The sequence below is a fragment of the Micrasema longulum genome, unplaced genomic scaffold (genome assembly GCF_059751315.1).
Source record: "Micrasema longulum isolate JH-2025_06_02 unplaced genomic scaffold, ASM5975131v1 h1tg002229l, whole genome shotgun sequence".
In the NCBI taxonomy this organism is placed as follows: Eukaryota; Metazoa; Arthropoda; class Insecta; order Trichoptera; family Brachycentridae; genus Micrasema; species Micrasema longulum.
This window is the reverse complement of record NW_028279389.1, coordinates 29,217-52,432: the sequence shown is the minus strand read 5'-3', so window position 1 is coordinate 52,432 and position 23,216 is coordinate 29,217.

Here is a 23,216-nt window from a genome sequence, read left to right as displayed (position 1 = left end):
TACCGCTATGGACATTTTATCAGTATTTTCATAGCTTACCAATTTAAAAACTCACAGCTCGCCACTGGGGCTACCTGTATGTTAAATAATATTGTTTTGGACACTGATATTTTTCACGTCATTTAGGGAGTTTTTCGTTAAATTTTTCTCCCATTTTTTAAAACATATTCTCAAGGTATTATGTATACACACCTACTTATTATTTTTATATACGTGTTTACCGTGTTTACGTGTGTACCCAATTTTGTCGACTTTTAATTATTTTACGTATGAATTACGATTTTATGTTTTGTAATGTACATGTATTTATATACATGTAAATAAAATTGAAAATAATTTGAAATGTTGAATCAAAACAATAAAAGGAAAGATAATATAGAAGTATCAAGTCCTACGAATCAAAACGTGTGAAATGACTTCAGAGTAATCAATTGTATTTTCAAAATCAATATGGATTTTGTGGAGAAATGTTTCCATACACATTTTTAAAAAATAAAATTGTTTAAAAATATGTCCTTTTGAAAATGCGCCATGTTTTGTGACGTCAAGATTTGTGACGATGTTTTATTTTAATTTAAACGGTCACAAGCAAAGTTAAAAATTTAACTGAATCGTCACGTATTAAAGATGTGACCAGCGCAATTTTTGTGCTACTAAAAATAAAAATATTTTTTTTTCGTTCGACAGTATTTCTTTAATTTAAAATTGTAAAAAAGTGATGTTTTACTATTATGGAAATCAATTGGAGCGGGGCTTGAACTCTGATCAGAAAGTCCGCAATGCTTTGACTTAGTGATGCTTTTTTACCAATAATTGTGTCAGCACAATCTATTTTTTGCTTTCATCTTAACTCTGAAAATTGTCTAAATTCAGTCACTAGTTTTATTTTATTTTATTTATTTTTATTTGGGAAAAAAACAACAGTTTTTACATATATTGTATAAAAAAAATAAGAATACATATGAACGAAAATTGTGAAAACAGTCAAGTAAAATTTTCTACAGTGGTGTAAGATATCGATTAGGTACATTATCGGTATTAAAATAAATTCAATTAAAAATTGTTAGGCATTTAGAAACTTGCAAATAAAATAAAAATACATTACATAACACACAATTTATATACAGTTATAAAAATAAAGTTAATAGAAACAAGATAAATTTAAATTTAAAGAATAAGAAAAGAAAAAAGTTATATTAAAATAATGTAAAAGGTACAAAATAAAATAATGAACATACAAATAAATACATAATTACTGACATCGTAAAACTAAATGGGTGTATTGCCCATGTGTATTGCCTATGAGATGAAAAATGTCTGCGTGACCGGAGAGAACAGTATTATAATAATGACATGCTCTAAAGAAAAAGTCGTTTTTCCTTGAGTTAGTCCTAGGTACTGGCTAATTAAATGTTGTATGGAGTCTTGTTCTGTTGGGTACAAGGTGTTCTAAAGAACTTGTAAGTAGAGGGCAGTCTACGACGTTGTTTACCAGTTCAAACAGGAATATTTGATCTGCAATCACTCTTCTATACTCCAGAGTTTGAAATGAATTTGATGTACAGTGAAATTTATATTTTATTAAATTAATGAATCTGTTCTGTATCATTTGTACTGCGTATTTTTTTAGTTTATTTTAATATTTTCTTACGCTGACTGTACGAAAGCTTTGTAGATACGCGAGACAGCTGTGTAGTCACATTTGTATCGGGGTAATAAAGTGGAGATAGACTTGTGAAAAAACGTTTCAAGAGCGAGAGGTGACGAGAGATCGGAGATAGAGTTAGGGCAGAGCAAGGGGGATAGAAGAAGATAAAAAAACAGAAGAAAACGCGGAAGTTCTAGAAGAAAACTACTTCTGCACAAACATACTTCAAAACATTATACCTACTACCACCAATGGTGCATAGAACACTACATTGGAACACCAAATGCGGCGTACCTCGATCATCTGTTACATGAAAGTAAGGAGATTAAATAGATATTTACTCAGTGAAAACCAAATGCCGCCTATATAACGCCTGCATAACACCTAATCTCCTCTATAGATGCGAATCGTGGCACCTCACTAGGGCCCAAAACAGCAAAATTCTGAATTTTGAGAATAGGTGTCTCAGAAGAATCTTGTGTGTGCGGTGGTTCGACTTTGTAAGAAATGAAGTAATAAGAGAACGGACACAGCAAACTCATGTTTCTTAAACTTTGTGGCCATGTTACTTTACAAGGCATCAGGTTCCCGGCATCCTGGACGTCCAGTGCTGACTTTTCGTCGACAGTTCGTGTCAGAACTACGGGACGCGAACCTGACTTGGGAAGATGCTCAGGAGCTGGCAGCCGACAGAGATACTTGGAGGATCTTTGTGGCCCCCATATGTTCCAACTAGGGAGCGAACACGGATATGAAAGGAGATTAGTCTTACGCTTCAGGTATCATTCCGGGGTCAGAGAAATATTGCAGTTTTTAATCACCTTTAAAACTAATATTTCACATCCTGCCAGAAATCGAACCGGTCACATGAAATTTTGTAAGCGAATGCGCTAAACACTACACTACGAGGCGGACTCATTTCCAGTTAATTTATTTTTTCAGGATTTTCACCTGAAAGTAGTTGAGTTTTTTTTTTTTAAGGCTGTCTAGTCGAAAGAGCGTTCTAGTTCTGTTTCACACAAAGAACAGTATTTTCATCCTCCCGGAGACAGAAAATTTAAATCAGTGCATATACGCAGAATGGTGAATGTTTTTAGTGTTTTAAGTGGCTATTTAAACCACCCAATGACCGGTCTTTAGCCCTATAAATGACTAAAATTTCGTTTCCCCTTCTATAAAATGATCTCCATCGCTGTTGTGATATGCTATCATGTTAACTTTAGTATTATTTTGATTGATAAAGTCCATGTAGGCTTAAAATATTTTAAAAACCATTTAACCAAAACACGATGATTTAGGCATGTTGTTTGTAATATGACCCCCTTGTTTATAATACGCCCCCTGTAACATGCTCTTCGAGTCGATATAAAATGTCACTTGAACAAAGACGGGTGTATAAAACTGCAGTTACACCGCTGTGCATTTATTTAAAGTAGTATCGTGATTTGGGGTGGTGCACGGCGCTCATGCGGAGGGGGCGGCGTTGTGCCGTCGTTGCGCTTTTCTATGTCTTAAGGGAACTCTTCTACTCTAAGAGCGGTTTGTATTTTGTATTCTAAGGGGTACATTCTGAAGTATTTATCTGTTTCTAGAGCGACATTTTCAGGGGGCAGTTTTGTATTCTTGACTAAAACTCGTAATGTATGGGTCCGAAAATGGTATAAGATTTAGTGTTGTTTCTTGTGCAATCATTATTGGGCCATTTTACTTGCTGTTTTACATGAGACAGTTTCTGGGTTTGAAAATTGGGCATAAACATGCTTGTTTTAACGCATGTTTATCTGTCAGTGAACCAAGTAAACATACGAATTTCGTTCGTGATTTATAAGAAAACTTATAATTGTCACGCACACATAAAGCAAGGATTATCAAATATCAAAATGGATTGTACCTACGTAGATGTTTTTGGCCATATGACAGATAACGGGCAGTTTTACATTGGACAAAACGATATGTTTTATGACGACGCGACAATAGACAACTAACAATATATATTATCCTGCGATCAACAATCCACGTAAGGTTTCTAACGGACGATTTCCTAACAGGCAGTTTATACGGGGCTATTTTAGAGTGGACGAAAACCGCTTTTTTATGAGTACGCGAATTCGGGCAACTAACAATATTTTATTTTGCCATTGACAATTAAGGTCAGATTTCTAACAAATTTAAACAGAAAAAAACGGTAAGCGTGATGTGAAAAAGTTCGGTGAAATAAATAGGTAAGACAGCTGAAGTTGACGTGTTTTTACTTTTTTGAATTTGACAACAGATTTCACACAATTTGTGTATTATACGACACAGTATTCATAGGTTCAAATCTTGCACATGATCTCGTACTATTTTCTGACCCATGTAAAAAGATCCTAAGAAATTACTACGTCGCTTCGGCAGTTAGTAATGCGCTTAACCACACTCAAATTGACTGTGAAAATATTTTATTTATTTATTAACAGATAAAAATTCATGTGTCCTGGCGAACAAGGAATACAGTTCCGTGTGTGAAATAGAATCAGAGTCCTGGACGAGTACTTTCGACTCGATTGCGGATCTTGTGTAAAAATTCTGGGAATATGGATGTCTAGGTATTTACAGGGCTTATGTTCTGTCGTTGGCTGGTTAAAGCTGGACACTTTAAACACTTATACACGTCAAACGTCAACCACTTTTCACCGAGACTGATTTATCTCCACTTGATTTCCTTAATCAGAATTTTTACTTGATAGCAGCTATCGAGTCAAAAACACTCTTCTCGTTCTTTTTCACGCACAAAACTGTATTTTTCGTCCACCTGGGCAAAAATAATATATAATGTAAATAGCGGCCTCCGTGGTGAGGTGGTTAAAATGTTTGAACCACGCTCGGAAGGTTCCAGGTTAGATTTCCCGTGAGAATAAAAAAAAATCGATCTTTCTCAAGCCTGGGTGTTCTGAGCTAGTAATTTATCACTGTAATAGTGCCTACTGGGTTATTGTGGTGCAAAAAAAACTAAAGTATATAAAAACTAGTTTATGTCATGCCTGAACATTGCACAATACAAGTGACCTACAACAGAGCGCGCCGCAAAATTATTATTAAAAAAATAACGCAAAAGAGATTGTTTTCTTTTCCACACCGACAGCTTCTGAAGTAACATGTGACCAAAAGCTCTTGATTGTACAATTTATTATTATGATTAACTAATTAATTAATTATCAAATTCAGCTCAAATCTCATGTAAGTTTTCCTAAACGCTTATCGTTTAATAATACTCGTACAAACGTGTCATGTAATAATGAAAACCTATTTTTTTTTTAAAAACTGCAATAAGGAAGTTTAGTGATTTTTTTTATTTAATAATTGACTAAAAAACTAAGATAATTTTTAAAACTTTATTTTAATTTATCGCATTATCATCGCTATGATTTTTTTTAAGTTTTGTCATTTTGAAATTACCCCACCGTGACGTCACGCGTTGTCGTCAGTGAGTTGAGTTGAGTCGTCGTAAACTCACCGACGAGGTATGAATAAACACTAAATATGGCTTCCCAGAAACCGGGAATCTATCACCGGCTATTGGCTATTTTTTTAATATTTTTCAAAAATTTATTTTTCAAAAATATTTACAAAATCATCTTAAATTAAAGTCCTGCTGAGTTGCATACATACAACTCGTCAGCAGGTTCTTATAAATTACATCGATTTCTTGTAAATTACATCGATTGATTGAATTGGTTATTGACTAGAACCTGTGTCGTCTTAAAATAGTTTTTGAGAAAAGTCGCCATAAAATTAAATGCTAAGATTTATACGGCGTGTAAGAAAACATGTTTATATTCAATTTCCTGTAACACTGAACTTCTCATTAAATATTATTAATTTGGGATAATCTAACGCCGGTTTATATGGCGACAAGTTAATTCATTTCACAGAAAGTGTTAATTCTTTCAAGTATTTTACAAGTTCTAGATATCTGTATGTAAAATTGTAGCATCCCTTGCAATCCTCGCGTATTCTGGTATGTCGTATTAGCGTATGCACGCCATATCTGATCCGCGGCAGACGTCAGTTATCTCCCGGGGAGGATCTTGCTAATTCCGCTAATACTGGTGATAGGCTCCTGGCGCGTGTCCAATATTGGGACCACTTCCCCTAACTGAAACAAACACATGCACGCCATTATATTAGCATTCTAGCACTGGGATGCACCCCGCAAGGATAAGCAGGAAATCGCTGCAATAAACTAAATAATTACTAAATGACATTACATGATAAAATATAACAATGTTTGGCCTTGGTCTACGGCGATGGTTTGTGGGCATATATTAACATGTCATACCTGTCAAAAAGTGTATGTTGTGTCTCATAAAACGAAACAATACGGACTAAAATAGACACCAATTGGCATCATCCCTCTGTAACTTCACATGTGCATAACTATCTTCCAGGAATCGTCAAGCAGCCAGTAAGCCACGTGGCGGCGGTATCTACTTATTATCTACACAAGCTACTCTTCGGACATATTTTTATTTATATTTATTATATCTATCTTCGGGCATATATTTACCTGTCATACCTGTCAAAAATTGAATTGAACAGGAATGTTGCGTCTTATAAAACGAAACAATAAAGACCCAAATTTTAGATATAATTTTTAATTTTATCTTTTAATTTAAACTTTTAATTATAATTTTCAATTTAAATTTGAACTTTTCATGTACATCTACTACCTGCATCAAATGAATTATTGTTGGTTGTGAATATTTACTAAGAAATATAAATGTTCATGGAAGCAGAGAGAAAGGAGAGGAAAGTATAGTTGGAGATATACAATGTCTTCTCCTTTTTTTATTTAATATTTATATTTTTATATTTTTAAAATTGTATTATTTTTTCCCTCTCCTCCTGTTTTCATAATATATTAATGTGAAATCTGTAATTGGTTTACTTTTTTAAATTGTTATTTTGTACCTTGTATTTATATAAAGACTGTATGATTTCCTTAATAAATAAATAAAAAATAGACAACAATAGGCATCATGCCTCTAACTTCACATGTGTATAACTATCTTCCAGGAATTATCAAGTAAGCCACATGGCGGCGGTATCTGCCTACTATCTGCATAAGCTACTCATCGGACATCTATCTTTATTTTGTTAACCATAATATTGGAACTGTGCTTTATTTATTTAGTTTTTATTGCTTACTTTTTGGCAAGAACACTTTTAATACTATCTATGTTTAGGTTTATTTTTAGTAAATTTATTGATATCATTTTAACTTTTTAGAATTCCACTAGTCCATGGGCTCTGTAGCTGCACGACGCGACGACTGCTAATCTAGCTTCCATATTATGTAAATGTTATCAACTAAAAAATATCTAAATTTTGTAAATGGGATCTAGAATTCCAACTGTTAATGCGCTTGATAGCTCCAAGGTGTGTTGTTATCTTACTCGTTTTTATTTATTTTTTCGAATTTCATTAATACGAGTATATTAAATTTCTTTGGCAATTTTGAAAATGTATAAATAGGGGCTAGATTTCCTTCCGTCCATGCACTCCGTAGCTGCAAAACGTACTGTTATCAAGCTCCTACCTTTTATAATTTAAATTTATTTTAATTGGGAACGAGGAACTAAAACCCCAACCAACCATCCATCCATACATTTTGTATCTGCAAGACGTACTGATATATTTATTGACTGGACTTTATTGAGGTGATTTTTACAAAAATGGCGCTATTTAATATCTTTAACCATATATATGTTGTAACGATCACATTATGACTGCTATAGACCATATTATAATCAGGCGACCAATCTTTGGATTTAATTTTGTATGCCGAATACATATCTACAAATCGGCGAATCGAAGCTTTTCTGTCATTAACAGGATGTAGACAAAGTCCGCTAGCTGGTGTAATTTTAAAAGCAAGGGCTGCCTTTTGGCGTAAGTGACTTTTATTTATTTTATGTAGACAGTAGATCTTGCCATATGCATCTATCTTATATATATATATATATACTTAAATGAAGCCACTCACCCGGCTCCTGGGGAACTGAGTCACCATCTCAGTTCTCGCTGGAGTAATTCTCATTCAGCGCGTCCATATCGCGGGGGTAGGCACCTTTCACTTCAGTAGACCGAAGAGTTTAGGTGGCTAAGTTTGGGTGAGGACCCAGCATTGCGGGGTATAACGTGATTCCTTGCCCGGGACTGCAATGGCTGTGATGGTGTAGATGAAGTGCATCAGTACGGAAGAACAGGCGGTAGTGGCTTAAATCTTCTCTCAGGCCACCCGGACATGCTTCGGGCTATGGGCTATTAGAAACGGCGCCAGGCAGGACGTTGTGTTGAGGATGGCAGCATAAGAACAGTAGTCAGCGGTGGCACCTTAAGCCCCAGTTAGCAAGAGGGGTGTATTGGCGTCAGGTGGCAACCGGCCGTAAAACAGAAACCAAACAACAAATCTCCTAGTCCGACCTGTAGACTGAAGACTAAGAAGACTGACCCAAAGTAAATGGGACAAACAGCCAGGAAAAAGAAGAAGAAGATAAAATATACCAACATTTATTTATTTGGTCTGGGTCCGTGCGGATGAAGAATACATTTCCTGGTGTAAAAATTATGATTTTAACGAAAGATTTTTTTATTATTAATTTTAAATATGCAATCATCTTGCAAGTAGCTATAAAAACTTCATCATCATCAAACTCTAATCCGCACCATATAGTGCATATGGAACTGCATTGGTGAAGTATATGCAGGTAGGTTAAGTATAAATTATGCAATGTCACTATCTAAATATTTGAGCTTTTCCTTTCTACTTCTTTTTTCCTTTCCATCCCTCCTCTCTCTTCATAGTATAGTGTAGATTTTTAAATTAATTTTAGTTTCTAATTTTGTACAAAATTGTTATATTCTGTTGTGATTAATATACCTAGAATATGTCCATATACTTCTTATTTTCTCAATCTAAGCGGTTTAGGTACGTAAGAAAAAATTGCCGTAAGACAATATTCCCGCCCTTTTACGTATATAAAATGTAAAATAAGTAAACGTATGCAGTGTATCTAGCTGTGAAATATTTCAGAGCCCATCATATTCCATGTTGACTCTCCTAGGAATCAAAATCAGGACCTCAACCATGGCAATCAAACACGGCAACCCTTACACCAAGAGGCGTACTTTTCTCGGAGATTTAATGAGCTTATATTTTAATCGTTGCGCTTTCGTCAAAATTGATAAAATGACTTTCATGAAAAAAAAAAAAGTAAAATAAGGTAAAATGAACTATTTTAGCAAAAACGCAACAATTATTTAACTTTCAACTTTTTGAAACTATTTTTTTTATTTAACTGACTTTGCATTTGTCAATTTCAAACACAAAAGTACCCACGCTATTTTGACCTCTTAATCCCCGAAACAAAATACTTTTCCCATTATTCTCTATTTATCCCCGTGACGCGTGGCGACAGGAGAGGAGTAAATAGCTTACTGGTTAAATCGCGCACCGACGGTCTCAGGTTCGGATCCCACGGGAGGCGCGAGGCTCCCACACATTACTGGTAATCTCATACATGATTCCGTTATCTGTGAAAAGATACAATGAGATTTGCATTCTGCTTGAGGATTAAAGTGACGTCATGAGATAGCGATTGGCGGGAAACAGATTGAAGAATTAAAAGGAGGGAAAAATATATTTCGGTACTCTGAGATGTGGATATTAGTGAAAATGTTGGTATTCGACATTTTTTATTTGAATTTTAATATTTTATTTATTTATGTTTATACATAGCACCTAATGCCTTTTACCTCACAAAAATACATATTAAATAGTAAAAACTTCAAATATAAAGTAATTCAAAAAATAAAAATAATGTATTTGTGTATATAATGTCATAATTATTTCCCTATCCGCACTCAATGGTGCATAGAGCACTGCATTGGTACTCGTCTACAATTGCACCGTATCTGGATCATTTTTGTTTTATAGAAGGTAAGGTAATGAATCTGACGCTTCAGTCTAGAACCGATTGTAGTGCAAAACCACCTTTAATATATTTTTTTGCCTACCCTGCCAGGAATCAAATCCTGGTCCTCAAGAATGGTATGAGACTGCGTCAACTATTATACTAAATATATATATATATATATATATATATATATATATATATATATATACTTTTTCTGTATTTTGACTAATGAATGAGTCGAAAACACTCGTCCAGTAGCTCAATAACAAATAACTATCGACGTGGTAATAAGCGACGTGATAACAATTTCTCACCATAGTTGTTTATCGTATTCGCGATCATAATGCAACATCCGTGAACACCTAATATTAAAATATTTACGTTTCGCGACGTATAATCCTGCTGCGCAATCACATATTTTAATTTCACTGGTGGTTTTGAGGGTCCATTAATAATGTGCCTATCAAATATATTTTAATATTCATATAGAAAATGTTCCAAAACCGCTGTTTTCATTTATTTATTTATTATTTATCATGCTATTTATTTCATTTAGCCGGCGGTTGACAAGCCAAATGTCAAGAAAAGCAGTCGCCATTGTAATTGTAATTAAATTATAACTTTTTTGTACTCTTTACTATTTTGCAAATGCAATATATTGTAATATTTTTTCACAGTAAATGCCGATTTTTCGCCAGTAAACTGTATTTATTTACGAGGAAAACAAAAAACAAACCGACACGAGCGTTGACTTAGAGATTACATACTAGTTGACTTATGACTGCGAGAACTTAAGCATGTTCATTATTAGTATCATGCTTAGCATGTTTTTAAGCTCGTCGATAGTTATTTGTGATTATGCCACTTTTTTCTGGTTCTATTTCACGTACATAAAATGTTAACCTCACCCGCCGGGACACAGAAACATTTTAGACGTAAAGATGGTAATAGGAATGCATCGATACGCTCTTCTGACAATATGATAGCGACATTTATAGATAATTTTTGACGATATCGATAAGAATACGAATTGTAAATGTGAGAGGTGTAAACTATAGATATGACACCGACGAAGATAGGACGAGAAGATTTGTCGTATTAATTTATCTTCATCACAGCATCCTACCACTTCCTTCAACCCGTCTTACGCCATCAGACCACCTTGCCCGAGGCCTGCCGACAATTTTTCCGCCTGTTCTAGGTCCCTATTCCAAGTCTTTTTTAGTCGATCAGATCAAGAGTCCGCGGTTCTAGCTATATAACCAGCCCAGATCTAATTCTGGTCAGCAACCCTGTGGATCCCATATCATATCGAGGCTTTACTGACATAATGCATTAAGTCAATAAATCAAGTTCCGAGATAATCGCATTTAAAGCTTTCTTTTTCTTTCAACGCATTATTTTTCTGAGAATTTTCTTTTATATTTGTTTATTTTATTTTTATTTATAAATTTATTGCAAACAATATAATATACATACTTAATAACAAATCTATATAAAACCAACTAATGTAAAATGAAAACGGAGTGCTCTCTGTTTATGATAGTCTCCATATAACATGGCACAGCCTGTTCTAACATGGAAATTTTTTATCTTTAGAGCGTGAGTAGTCCTGTACTAATAAAACAATAACATAAAAAAGAAAGACAAAAACTACTTAATTATAAATGCCTAGCTAATCAAATGTAAGAAATTAAAAATCATTTTGATACAAATATAAAGTATATATATGTGCCAAGAATACATGTTACTTAAACTTAAATAATATATAATAAAACAAATATAAAGCAATAAAATACATAAAACTATAAATAATGTGTGTACCAATTATATAAAGTACTACGTTTATTGATTTACATATATTTTTCAAAAAAATCTCTCGCTACACTATTTATATGTGCAGTTATTTTAATTTTAAAGCTTTAAAAGAGTAATCTTTATTCGAGGCATAGCGTAAAATTTGAAATCATTTGTCATTTACTTAACATAATGAAACTAAACGGTTATATTTCATAGTTCATTTTGTCATCCAGTACCAGAAATTTAAGAACATTTAGATCATATTAAAGGTAGGTATCCATTCCATGTTCCTATCCTTTATCAAATATTTCCAAATCACAAAACTGAATGAAATTCGATTTTCATTTACAGTCCGCCTTTTCGTTAACATTTTGGCACCTATATTTAAAAATATTTTAAATATATAAAGACTGTTGACTTAATGCATTCTGTCAGTAAAGTCTCGATATATTACCATTATTATTTGTCTTTCATCCATGTTTTAGGTTTTAGTTTTTTTATTCTTATTTAAGTTTTTCCGTTTTATTGGATTTCGTGTCAGCGTGTGAGGATTACGCTGTGTCCGGTGATAAATAAATAGGGATATAAAATGTCGCTGTATCATTTCTGGGCACAAACCACTTAGAGGGGATTGAGGGCTAATCTGATACAAAAAGACCGTCGGGGGATGTAAGAATATAAAGGATAGTATTGCAATTTCACACTTTATTGATAATGGTATCAAATTTTATTTAGCGCCACGTGTCCTGCGCGTGTGTTTGCCTCCTGTATGGAACCGACTCGAATCCGTAAAGGGGCGATTCTATTCCGAAAGAAATATACCCGGCTTATTGACGAAATTGCGACGAAATAGAGGGATGATCAGATATAATTTATTTGTCTGTTGATATTGTCATTTTATTGTTTTGAGGGTCCATTAATAATGTGCCTATCAAATATATTTTAATATTTATTTAATTTAAGATCAAGCACGCTCCAATGAGAAACTTTAGCCCTACGGAAAAGTGGATACAAAAAATGTTTTCTTACGCGCGGTCAAAATTGGAGCTTTAAATTTTACGGCCAAGTTTCTTTAAAATGCACGAAAAAATACTTTAATAAAAACGAACTACTTTCAACGACGTCGCTAGTTCATATGAATTATGAATATACTGATGATTATAGAGTTGTGGAAGAATCCCGGTTTACTTACCGTCAACGGACCAATCGCAAGAACTGATACAAAAAAGTGGAAGAGAACTTAAAACGTCCCACGCGGATTAATTTTAGAAATACAAAACTTTAAAAAATCATAGCGCTGATAATACGACACATTTGGCATTACGACTCATTGGATTAGTTTAATAGTCTATAAACATTTTCGAGTGTTTATTGCTAGAGAGGGGACGTATCGAGTACTAAAGAATCATACAACAATAAGATTCAGATCTTTTCAGTCCTGTCAGTCAGTCTTGAAGATGCCTTCTTAGGCGAAAGCGCTCGTTGGTCAAATTAAATAAGAGTGAAATTATACCAAGAAGTTTTATTGTTAGTTTTATTAAAGATTTTATATAAATAATTTGCTTATTGGGTCTATATTTTTCACTTAATTTTCAGCATCTTCTTACTTTGGACTGTCCCTATGGTCAAAAGTGTGATAATTAAACATTTGGGAAAATACAGAACAAAAATATTCTTACAAACAAAATTAATTAAGAAATTCAAATTTTCTGTTTCAAAATTTGAATTTATCTGTCAATTTTTTTCTACGCAATAAAAAATTATTACAAATTCATATTTACTGTCACACACAAATACACACCCTCGCATGCAAACACACACGCTCATTCTATACTTTTTATGTTTATTGTATATTTATGAATATCTGTTATTGGTTTTTTTACATGTTTCTTCATTTATTCTATTTATGTTTTCTATACTACTTTTGATAATATCAATAAATCAAATTGAAAAAAGAAGAAAATATATGTGTAGTTTTGTAAATTAAAAACATAATTTTGAAATTTATTTTTTAAATGCATTCAAAATCCACAGTAAGATTTGAAAACATAGGTTAGTTTCGAATTATTTTATTATCCAATAGGTTTCCGTGTTTTTTTTTTTAATTGAAAAACGAGAAAAGCTAGATTAAATCGTAAAGTCAGACTTAAAGACTTAAAAGATCTCGGTAATTACTGGTAGTATATTTTCGTGTTATTATGCCTTATGCCAATAGTATTTCTTGCCTATGCTTATTTGTTCATAAAGATACACACAACCCAGAAATTTGCTGCCAATACAGAAAACCCGTTAAATAATGTCGTGACATAAAAAAATTGTAATTGTGCTCTATAATAATATTGTGTATTTTGTGCATTAAATAAATGGCAATTAAAAATGTCATTAATACAACTACTAATACTAACTACTTAAATCCAAAATAAAATCATTCCTGGGATCATAATAATATATTCCTACGTAATATTTTTCACCCCTTAAAAAGCCATCCCTCTAATTCCACCATAACCAAAAGCTATTCAGCAGAAATAATGCTAATTCACAAATAAAGACACCCCTCACAATGATTTCTACCAGAGTTAGGGGATTTATAGGATTATGGTTGTTTGATGGGACTTTTCATGGTCTTGTGAAGGTGGTTGTATGGTATTTTTGTGTATTTTGGACAGCATCGTAAATAGATTGCCATTTTACCCTCAATTTAGATTATGAGATGGTACACTCAATTTACTATGGACCATACGTTAAAACAACTTCAGTAAGATCCTGAACTCTTTACGAATAATACATTGTTTTTATCAGAGCGAAGTAAGAAATTGGAAAAAACAAAGAGGAAATTAGACTGAATGCAGTTTAAGTGCAATTTCTTAGGCGAATGTGTCGTAAAACTATGTACGATAAGTGAATAAATGTCGAGATCCGTGCATTTTTTTTTTCATAGTCTTTTATTCACAAAATACACACATTATTACAATATTAATACATAATAATAAAGAAAATAAAGTATTAAAACATATTTTGTCCTGATAAACTATTAAATAATAGTTTATCATCGAGTGCTCAGACATAAGTTTTAATAAAAAATCAAATAAAAGAGTACAGACATAATACTGTATACATAAAAAATAATTAACATATATTATTTGGTTTTTGATGTTTGAAAAGTATTATTAAGAAGATAGAAAAGAAAAAACAGAACAAAAGCAGATAAAAGGCTTAAAAAACATTTTTTTAAAGTAGGAAAATAGAGAAAAATAATACAATTAAATTAAAGAATAGCCATTTATTTGAATATATTTTAAACATAGGAAAAATGTATGTACATATATAAATAGTGTGTGCTCATTAATGTAATCAAAACAGGATTTAAAAAAAAACCAAGTAAATCGAAAATTTCAATTCATATATGTTGAAAAAACCAAAAAATTATGGAAGTATATTAACTTTTTTACACATTTATTTGATTTAGAAACATATTCTCTCCAAAAATATTAAAACTGTTTACTAAGCCATCATACAGTATTCTGCTGTATGGAATCATAGGCTGGGAGGAATTTATAAGACAAATTTACGTCCACTTTTTATTGCCCAAAAAACCATCGATAAAATTATATTCTTAAAGCCTAGTACTTATCATTTAAATATTTTTTTTAAAAGAATAGATAAACCCTCAATTGGTGACGTATTCAAAAAATCATCTATCCATATAAACTTTAAAAAAAAAAAACCCACAAATGCAAAAATTCCCGAAACTCAAATGCAGCTTAAATAATTATTCATATGTTGAAAAAAAAATAATTCAAAATCTCTCAGAAATCTTAAAATCAATACCAAATATTAACATTTTAATCTAAATTTATAAAAAAACTTTAGACTTTTGACCCACCCAGATCCTATCCTGAACTCCATACATAGAAAATTGTGTATCTTTAAAAAAATTATATCTTATTTTAAAGAATCTGTTTTAAATAGTCAAAATAAAATGTAAATCAATTAAAAACAAATGTGTATAGATACTATTGTGTAAAAATAAATGTAAAACGAACTCCTCTCTTAACACGAGTTTTTGCTCTATTAGAGAAGTTATTATTAACTATGTACGTACGTTATTATAAACTATGTATGTAACAACCAGTTTATAATTTTATAAATCTATAACCTACTTTCACTATCTATTAAAACAATGAGTAAAGAGAAAATGTTTAAAAAGGCTATAAAAAATGGATAGTGAAGCTAGGTAGAAGTAAAATGGATTGTCTCATTCGCCCATACGAATATTGAATCAACTGATCCACAAGTGTAGAGCTTTTGTTAGGTTTTTGTTATTTTCATTGTGTGTTTTTTAATATAAATAATATAGATGTACATAAATACCTTGTTTTTAAAACTGTCTGAATATTTGTTAATTATCTTCGTTCTTTCAAGTAAGTCTTCTTTAATATTAACATTTTACAACAGAGATCAAGAACATTTAAGAGAAGGTAATATAGAAGTCTAGGCATCTACAGGGCTTATGACCTGTCAATGGCTGGTTTAAGTGGCGACTTTACACACTGTGTAACATTCACCATTCTGCCTATATTTGAACATCTATATTCCTTCAATTCTTTCATCTGTATATGTTTGTGAAGTTAAAGAGCTGAAACCTTTATTTGTGCGGGTGAGATTCATCTAATTGAATTATTTCACCTACATACTAGGCAACGCCTGAAAAAGCTCTTTAACTTCACTAACATCAACAGATGAAAGAATTGAAGGAATATAGATGTTCAAATATAGGCAGAATGGTGAATGTTACACAGTGTTTAAAGTGGCCACTTAAACCAGCCATTGACAGATCATAAGCCCTGTAGATGCCTAGACTTCTATATTACCATTTCTTAAATGTTCTTCATCTCTGTTGTAAAATGTTAATATAAACAGCTCACCAGGGAGTTGAATCTAGTCCTTGTCTACAAAAATTTGGACAAACTAAAAATGTTGTTAGTCTTCTTTGTTTATTCTCAAATGTAATTTAAAAAAAGTATATTGTTAAGTGTCCTCGGCACGGGAAACCCCAGTGAGGTCATATTATTTTTATTATTAATTATAGTTTGCAAGCCAAAAATATGAATAAATAAATAAATACTTATTTTGTCAATAACTTTTTTCAATAAATATTTAAAAAAAGAGATAGGAATTATCGACAAAATCATTAAAGGATTTCTGCACTGGTTTGAACAAGTAGAGCGAAATATTTACTATGGGAATGTTGATGGATGCAGAAAACGAGGAAGGCCGAGGAAGAAATGAAATGATTAAATCCAACATATACTTAAAGATAGATATCTCAAAACTCGGAATAATCGGCCCGTGTGCATGATAAGATATATGGATGAAGAGTAAGCGAAGTATATATGCAAAGACAGAGTGATATGACATTATGTCTTCAATGCCTACTGTGCGGAAATGACGGAAAGAGCTTAAGTCTTTATTGATGTTGGTCAAAATCATAGAATTAAGGACTATTCTTAATTCTATAGCCAGAATACACAAAATTCGACGGAAGAATACGAACCTTTGGCGCTGTAATCTATTCCAAAACGACGGAAAAGAGTGCAAACGACACACAGCATAAGAACCCAGAAAAACGTTGCATTATTAAGAAACATTGTCATTGTATATAATAAGTGCGATACGAGAGCTTTCTCCCATTTGCTTCCAAAAAATTTTTGTTTTAAAAAACCACAAAACCCAAGAAATAAACTGGCGTTACGGAATTCAGAGCAGTCGATCGTATAAATAAATTACGTTCAATTTGATCAAACAACTTTATCCCGTGATTTGTGAATAATCGAAATAATTTCATAATAATATACGGAGTGACGCGTCAGTCCGCCATGTTTTATTTTGGTGGATTGTTCAGTAAACGGTCTATTAAAATACAATTACCAAGAAAAATAGAGTTCTTCCATCTTAGCATGACATCACACGGCAGCCCGGCAGTGACAATTGTAAAGAATAATGTATTACATCGTACATTTGTAGCTGTTTTGGTAAAGCAGAATTGAAAAATTCAGTCGTCGAAATCCATTACCAAGTAACTCCTCTCAGAACTATGCGCACCAGTGATTGGCCAGAAGCTTTCAACATAATATGTTTAAATAAAAACAGTTTCAACCTTCTGAAAAATGTTTCCTCTTTAATCCTGTCCGTTGCCAGATTTTATCCTTTAAATTTACCTCTTATTTTAATTTAGCAATTTCACGGTGATAATCAGTGAAGTATATTAAAATAAAAACGGATTTCATATATGGGAAAAATTGCCATGGCGTAAACAATTGAAAATAAAAGAGATAAAGAATCACGATATACATATGTGGGGGTCAAGGTCCAGTGATTGAAGAAACACACGTGTCGACCAAAGAAGCAACTCAGTGTTTTATATGCAATGCAAAAAATTCGTGAGAGAAAGAGGTATGTTTATTTATTTGACACTTTATATATACATACAATTTATATACATGTAAGGGCAATCAGTTCAAGTAGTAGATAAGAAGTCTTCAGTTACCCTTTTTAAATCTGGCATCCCACAAGGTTCCGCGCTTGGTCCTATGCTCTTCACACTGTTCATCAACGATGTGTCCAAAAGCATTCACTCCTTCGGGTTACTTTCTCACTGTTTTTTTTTTTTTTTTTTTAATAATTTTTTTTTTCACATAAGCATTCTTCTAAACATTTTTTTTAATTCCCGCCAAACTGCAAAAGCAGTTTTTTTGCAGGGATTTCTCTCTTTAAACATTTTGGTAACACAATATAATAATGTTTACACAAAATATAAAAAAATCTTAAATATATCAATAAAATAAAAGTTAAAAAAAATTAAATACAAGTAAATCAAGTCTTTTTTTGGTAACGAAATTTATAAAAAATAATAAACAAACACTTTTTTTGACACTGTTTAAAATTGTTTGGTTTCCCCATTTTTTATTTATTTATATTTTTTTACGCACTAAACTTAGAATTTAAGACTTTGACTTAGTTTTTTTAGGGTTTTTATCTGAAAGTAGCCATTGACTTGAAAACACTCGTCAAAGGCTCTGGTTTTATTTCACTATATTTTTCGTCCGCTCAGACACGCACTTAGTAATAATATATTGTTTTTTTCAAAACCATAATATCCTATGGAGAAGTATCACATAGGTACTACGAATGCCGATAGAAATATATGAAATGGATTAAGAACAATAATTTGTATTTTCAAAATCAATATGGATATTATGGAGAAATGTTACGATACATAAATTTAAAAAGAAATTTTTTAAAATACGTCACTGGAAAAACGTGACATGTTTGGTCTTGATAGTTGTGACGTCAAGATTTGTGACAATGTTCTAAACGAATTTAAATGGTCGGGAACAAATAAACATGAATCGTGACGTATTAGGGGGTATGGCCAATGGAATGGCCGTTTTTCACAGGAATTCAAATATACAAATTTAAAATTGTTTTTTAAGCTATTAATAAGAAACAAAAATTATTTTTTTTACTGAACAGTATTTCATAGACTTTTATTGCTTTAACTTTTTTTAAAAAACGTTACATTTCCCTATTGTTACAAACACAAAAAAGTAAAACAATACATGACTAAAAGGCGGATTTATTGGTGTTAGCAATTTCTTAAAGTCAAACCAATAAAAAAAATCGATAACAATTATATTAAATTGAAAAAAAAGGGAGTAAATAAAAATTAAACGATAACAATATAATATTGGTTTTAATGTTTAGTGCTTACATTAAATGCATTTCAATTGACTGATTTCATTATTCCGTAAAGAGCTTAAACTTTTCACCGACGAGACGCGACGCAACGACGCTATTTAATTTCCGAGTAAGTTGGGTTTCCCTGTCCAGCGAATATAACAAAAAATGAACGGCATTTTTATTGAGCTTACTTCATGTCGAATTTCGGAACTAAAAAGCATTATAAAAATAAACACCAACTCGGAGCAGGAGATGGAATGGAGCACAGAATCCGGAGGCTGTTTTCCCGGTTTGATTCCGTGGACCGCCGCATCATCCGGACGATGATAGGGAGGAGTTCGGTATTAGAGATGCCCAGCGGGGCGTGGCTGCAGGGTTGGAATCAGGCACAACAAAATCTAGCAAAATTCCAAAACGTTCTTACCAGCATAGTAGATAAGGTGATCACTGATCAAATTTTAAAACTACTAACAACTATCCGTTATGCATCTTAATAACTGCTTAACACTGAGCAAATTAAAACCGGCCGGGACAGAATTTTGTAAAACCAGTACATATGGTAAGCCTAAATCTGTCGTGAATGCACATTAGCCATCGCCCCCCTAGACCGCCTCAACGCCTCTTCATTTTCTCTGGACCATCTACCGTCCCCCTGAAGGCCTTCAGCGCCCACAATGGGGCATTATCGCCTACTTTGAAAATGACTGGTCTAAGGCTAACGGTACCCAAAAAAAATGTGCACGTGTTTTGTTTTCAGATTTTACGATCCATTGATTTGCTTTCATAATATATTTTGAATTTTATTTAATTATGTTGTTATTTTGTTTTATTCTTTTATTTTCAGTTATTTCATTTTATTTTATTTTATTTTATTTTATTTTATTTTATTTTATTTTATTTTATTTTATTTTATTTTATTTTATTTTATTTTATTTTATTTTATTTTATTTTATTTTATTTTATTTTATTTTATTTTATTTTATTTTAATTTACTTTATCTTTTGTTTTTTTATATTTTTTTTTATTATTTATTAAAACAGGCATGAATAACATTTTAGAGAAGGTAATATGAAAGTTTAAGCATTTACATGACCTACGACCTGTCATTGGCTGGTTTAAGTGGCCAACCAACTGTGAAATATTTACCTTCTGCCTAGGTTAGAAATATTTTTCATTGTGAACAATTTTATTTTATCTTAATAAATGACTCAATCTTATTTCGGCCCTGTTATCGGACTCGGGAAAGAAACGAAATACTTTAAAATCGTGGAAACGAACTCAGAAATGGGCAATTGCGGGCCTTTTGTCCATTTTGATTGTCATTTCTTGTAGTGAAAATAAAACCATATTAATGATAAATACTAATTGAATTAACATGATTCAATAGGCGATGACTTTTGAAAAAATAGCGCAAACGCGGCAAACTCAAATTGAAAATAAAATCGATTACTTTTTTATAAATTTGATTGATTATATCGCCATGTTTCAAATTTATGTCTTTTAAAGAAGTTTTATTCTCAAAAAGACAACTCGCACAAATCATTAACTTATTACTAAATATTTTTATGAGATTTTTCTCTGTGTTCGGGTGAATGAAGAATGCGGGTATGTGTGTGTGATATAGAACAGCAATCTTAAGGAATATTCCACTCGATGGCTCCTCCAGGTATAAATTATAATAACTTTAAATCGCCGTCGATTAGATACAACTAAGGCTTCCATTGGAGACTCTAGACTCTTTTGAGACATTTTCAATATTGAGACTCGAGATGTTAGTATGGGAAATTCGAAACCAGCAGTACGATTCCAAAATCTCTCCAGCGGATAGAGAGCACGTTGCTAGCACGTAATTTACATAGTAATTACAAAATATAACGATTACATTATCTTTCTTCTTCTTCTTCACGTGTCATGTCGGGTCCCCCCGACGTTGACGATCACTTGGCAGAAAGCTGCCCTATCCTGAGCAGTGCGAAACAGCTCCTCTACGGTTCTAATCCTGGTCCATGCTCGGATGTTTCGAAGCCAGGAAAGCTGTTTTCTTCCGACCCCTCTACGTCCCTCGATCTTCCCCTTCATGACAAGCTGAAGTATGGTATATTTATCACCTCTCAACACATGGCCAAAATATGAAATCTTACGGAGTTTAACAGTGGTGAATATATTGGCTCTACGTAATACTTCATTGTTGGTTATCATATCGGTCCAAGATATTCTTAACATTCTACGGTGGATCCACATTTCAAATGCTTCAAGGCGGTTTATAATATTAACTTTTAGAGTCCACGCCTCTACACCGTACAGTAAAACAAACCATATATAACATTTGACCATTCGTTGTCTCAGCTTAAGGTTTATATTATCATCACAAAGAAGATTTTTCATTTTGTTCAATCCTATTCGGGCTGCTTCTATTCTGCATTTTATCTCAATGTCGGGGTCTAAATTTTCTGTGATGATACTGCCTAAGTACCTAAACTGTTTCACTCTCTCAATATTGATACCTTTGAGTTGGAGATTTACATTTAGATGACTCTCTCGGCTAAAAACCATAAGTTTAGTTTTGTTTCCATTAATATTTAAACCAAAACGTTCACCGACGAAGTTAATCTGATCAAGCAGTTCTTGAAGGTCTTGTATATTGTCTGCAATTAGAACGGTGTCATCTGCATATCTAATATTATTGATAGCTACATTATATTTATATATATATAATGGCGTATTGGACGTCCCGGAATTAACTAGTGTTATCAGCTTGAAAGTACCTCTTCGAAATACTCGGCAGCTAACGTTATTTTTTGAATCTCCTGGCAGTCACAATTATTATTACAATTCACCAATACCTAGACTACACCGGCTAGGTAACGAGTATGGTGAAGTTGATATGTTTTGTCTGTCTTTATATAAATATAGGTTAAGTATTCAAAAGGTTATAAATTAATTTGTGTAAAATTTCTTAATATTTTTCTTTATTTACTATTTTTTTTTCTATCTCTATTATAATGTATAAACTTATATGTATGTATATGTATGCGTGTATGTTTTCATATGTAAATTTTTAAATATTTTTCTATGTACCATATACCTATGTTGGTACATTTCCTGATTTTTACTTATTATTGTATCTTTTAGCTTTTCTTATGTTATCTTTAATTTTAACTAAATTTACATACTCATGTTTCACTGCTGCACTTAAATGTAATTCCTAAAATATGTAAAAGCCCATTGGGCGTGTAAATTAATAAATAAAAATTAATAAATAAATTTAAAAAAATATATAATTCCTCTGTACGTGTGATGTCACTGAACTTCTCCTAAACGGCTTAACCGATTTACGTGCGGTTTTCAGAGAAATGTAGATCTTTGGGCTGCGCTTGTTTGTAGAAATTAAAATTTTCAAACAAATCTGTAAAAACAATAGCAGCAACTTTTTTTTCCCAATCAGATTCTTTCTTTGCATACCTTATAATTTCTTCCCATTTATTTCTTGTAACTATATTATTGTTAATGCTAAATGTTAACTGACATTTTTGAAAATTGTATTCTTGAATAAAGTGCACCCCTGTTGGTGAGAAAAGCCGAGTTTGACATTGGCAAAAATAATTGTATACTGTAAAATTAATTATTTTATGTTTTGGAATTCAACCTACCTAGGTACTAGGTACCTATTTAAATTCAATATTTGAATATCAATATTTTTTAATTTTTTAATTCAATTATAAACACGTACCTAGGTACCTACTTCTCAAAGAAAAGTCTTTTTCCAAGCTAATAGCAGGCAAGCCAACGTTTGAGCAGGACAACGTCTGTCAGGTCCGCTAGTTTAATATAATAATGAAAACGAAGGTAGAATTTCACAATCTCAGTGCTAGCGTAGGCAACAATAATAATCCAAAGCAAACTCAATCGTCAGGTCAAAACTGCCATTTTTTAGTTAGACTGAGGCTGGATCAATGCGTCACTGCTTAAATGTATGCTAAAGCTATACATATTTTCTCTTAGCTCTTTCTGAAGCATAATGACTACTGGTTGCTAGCCGACTTCTCCCTTAATTAGTTGTTTATTTAGGA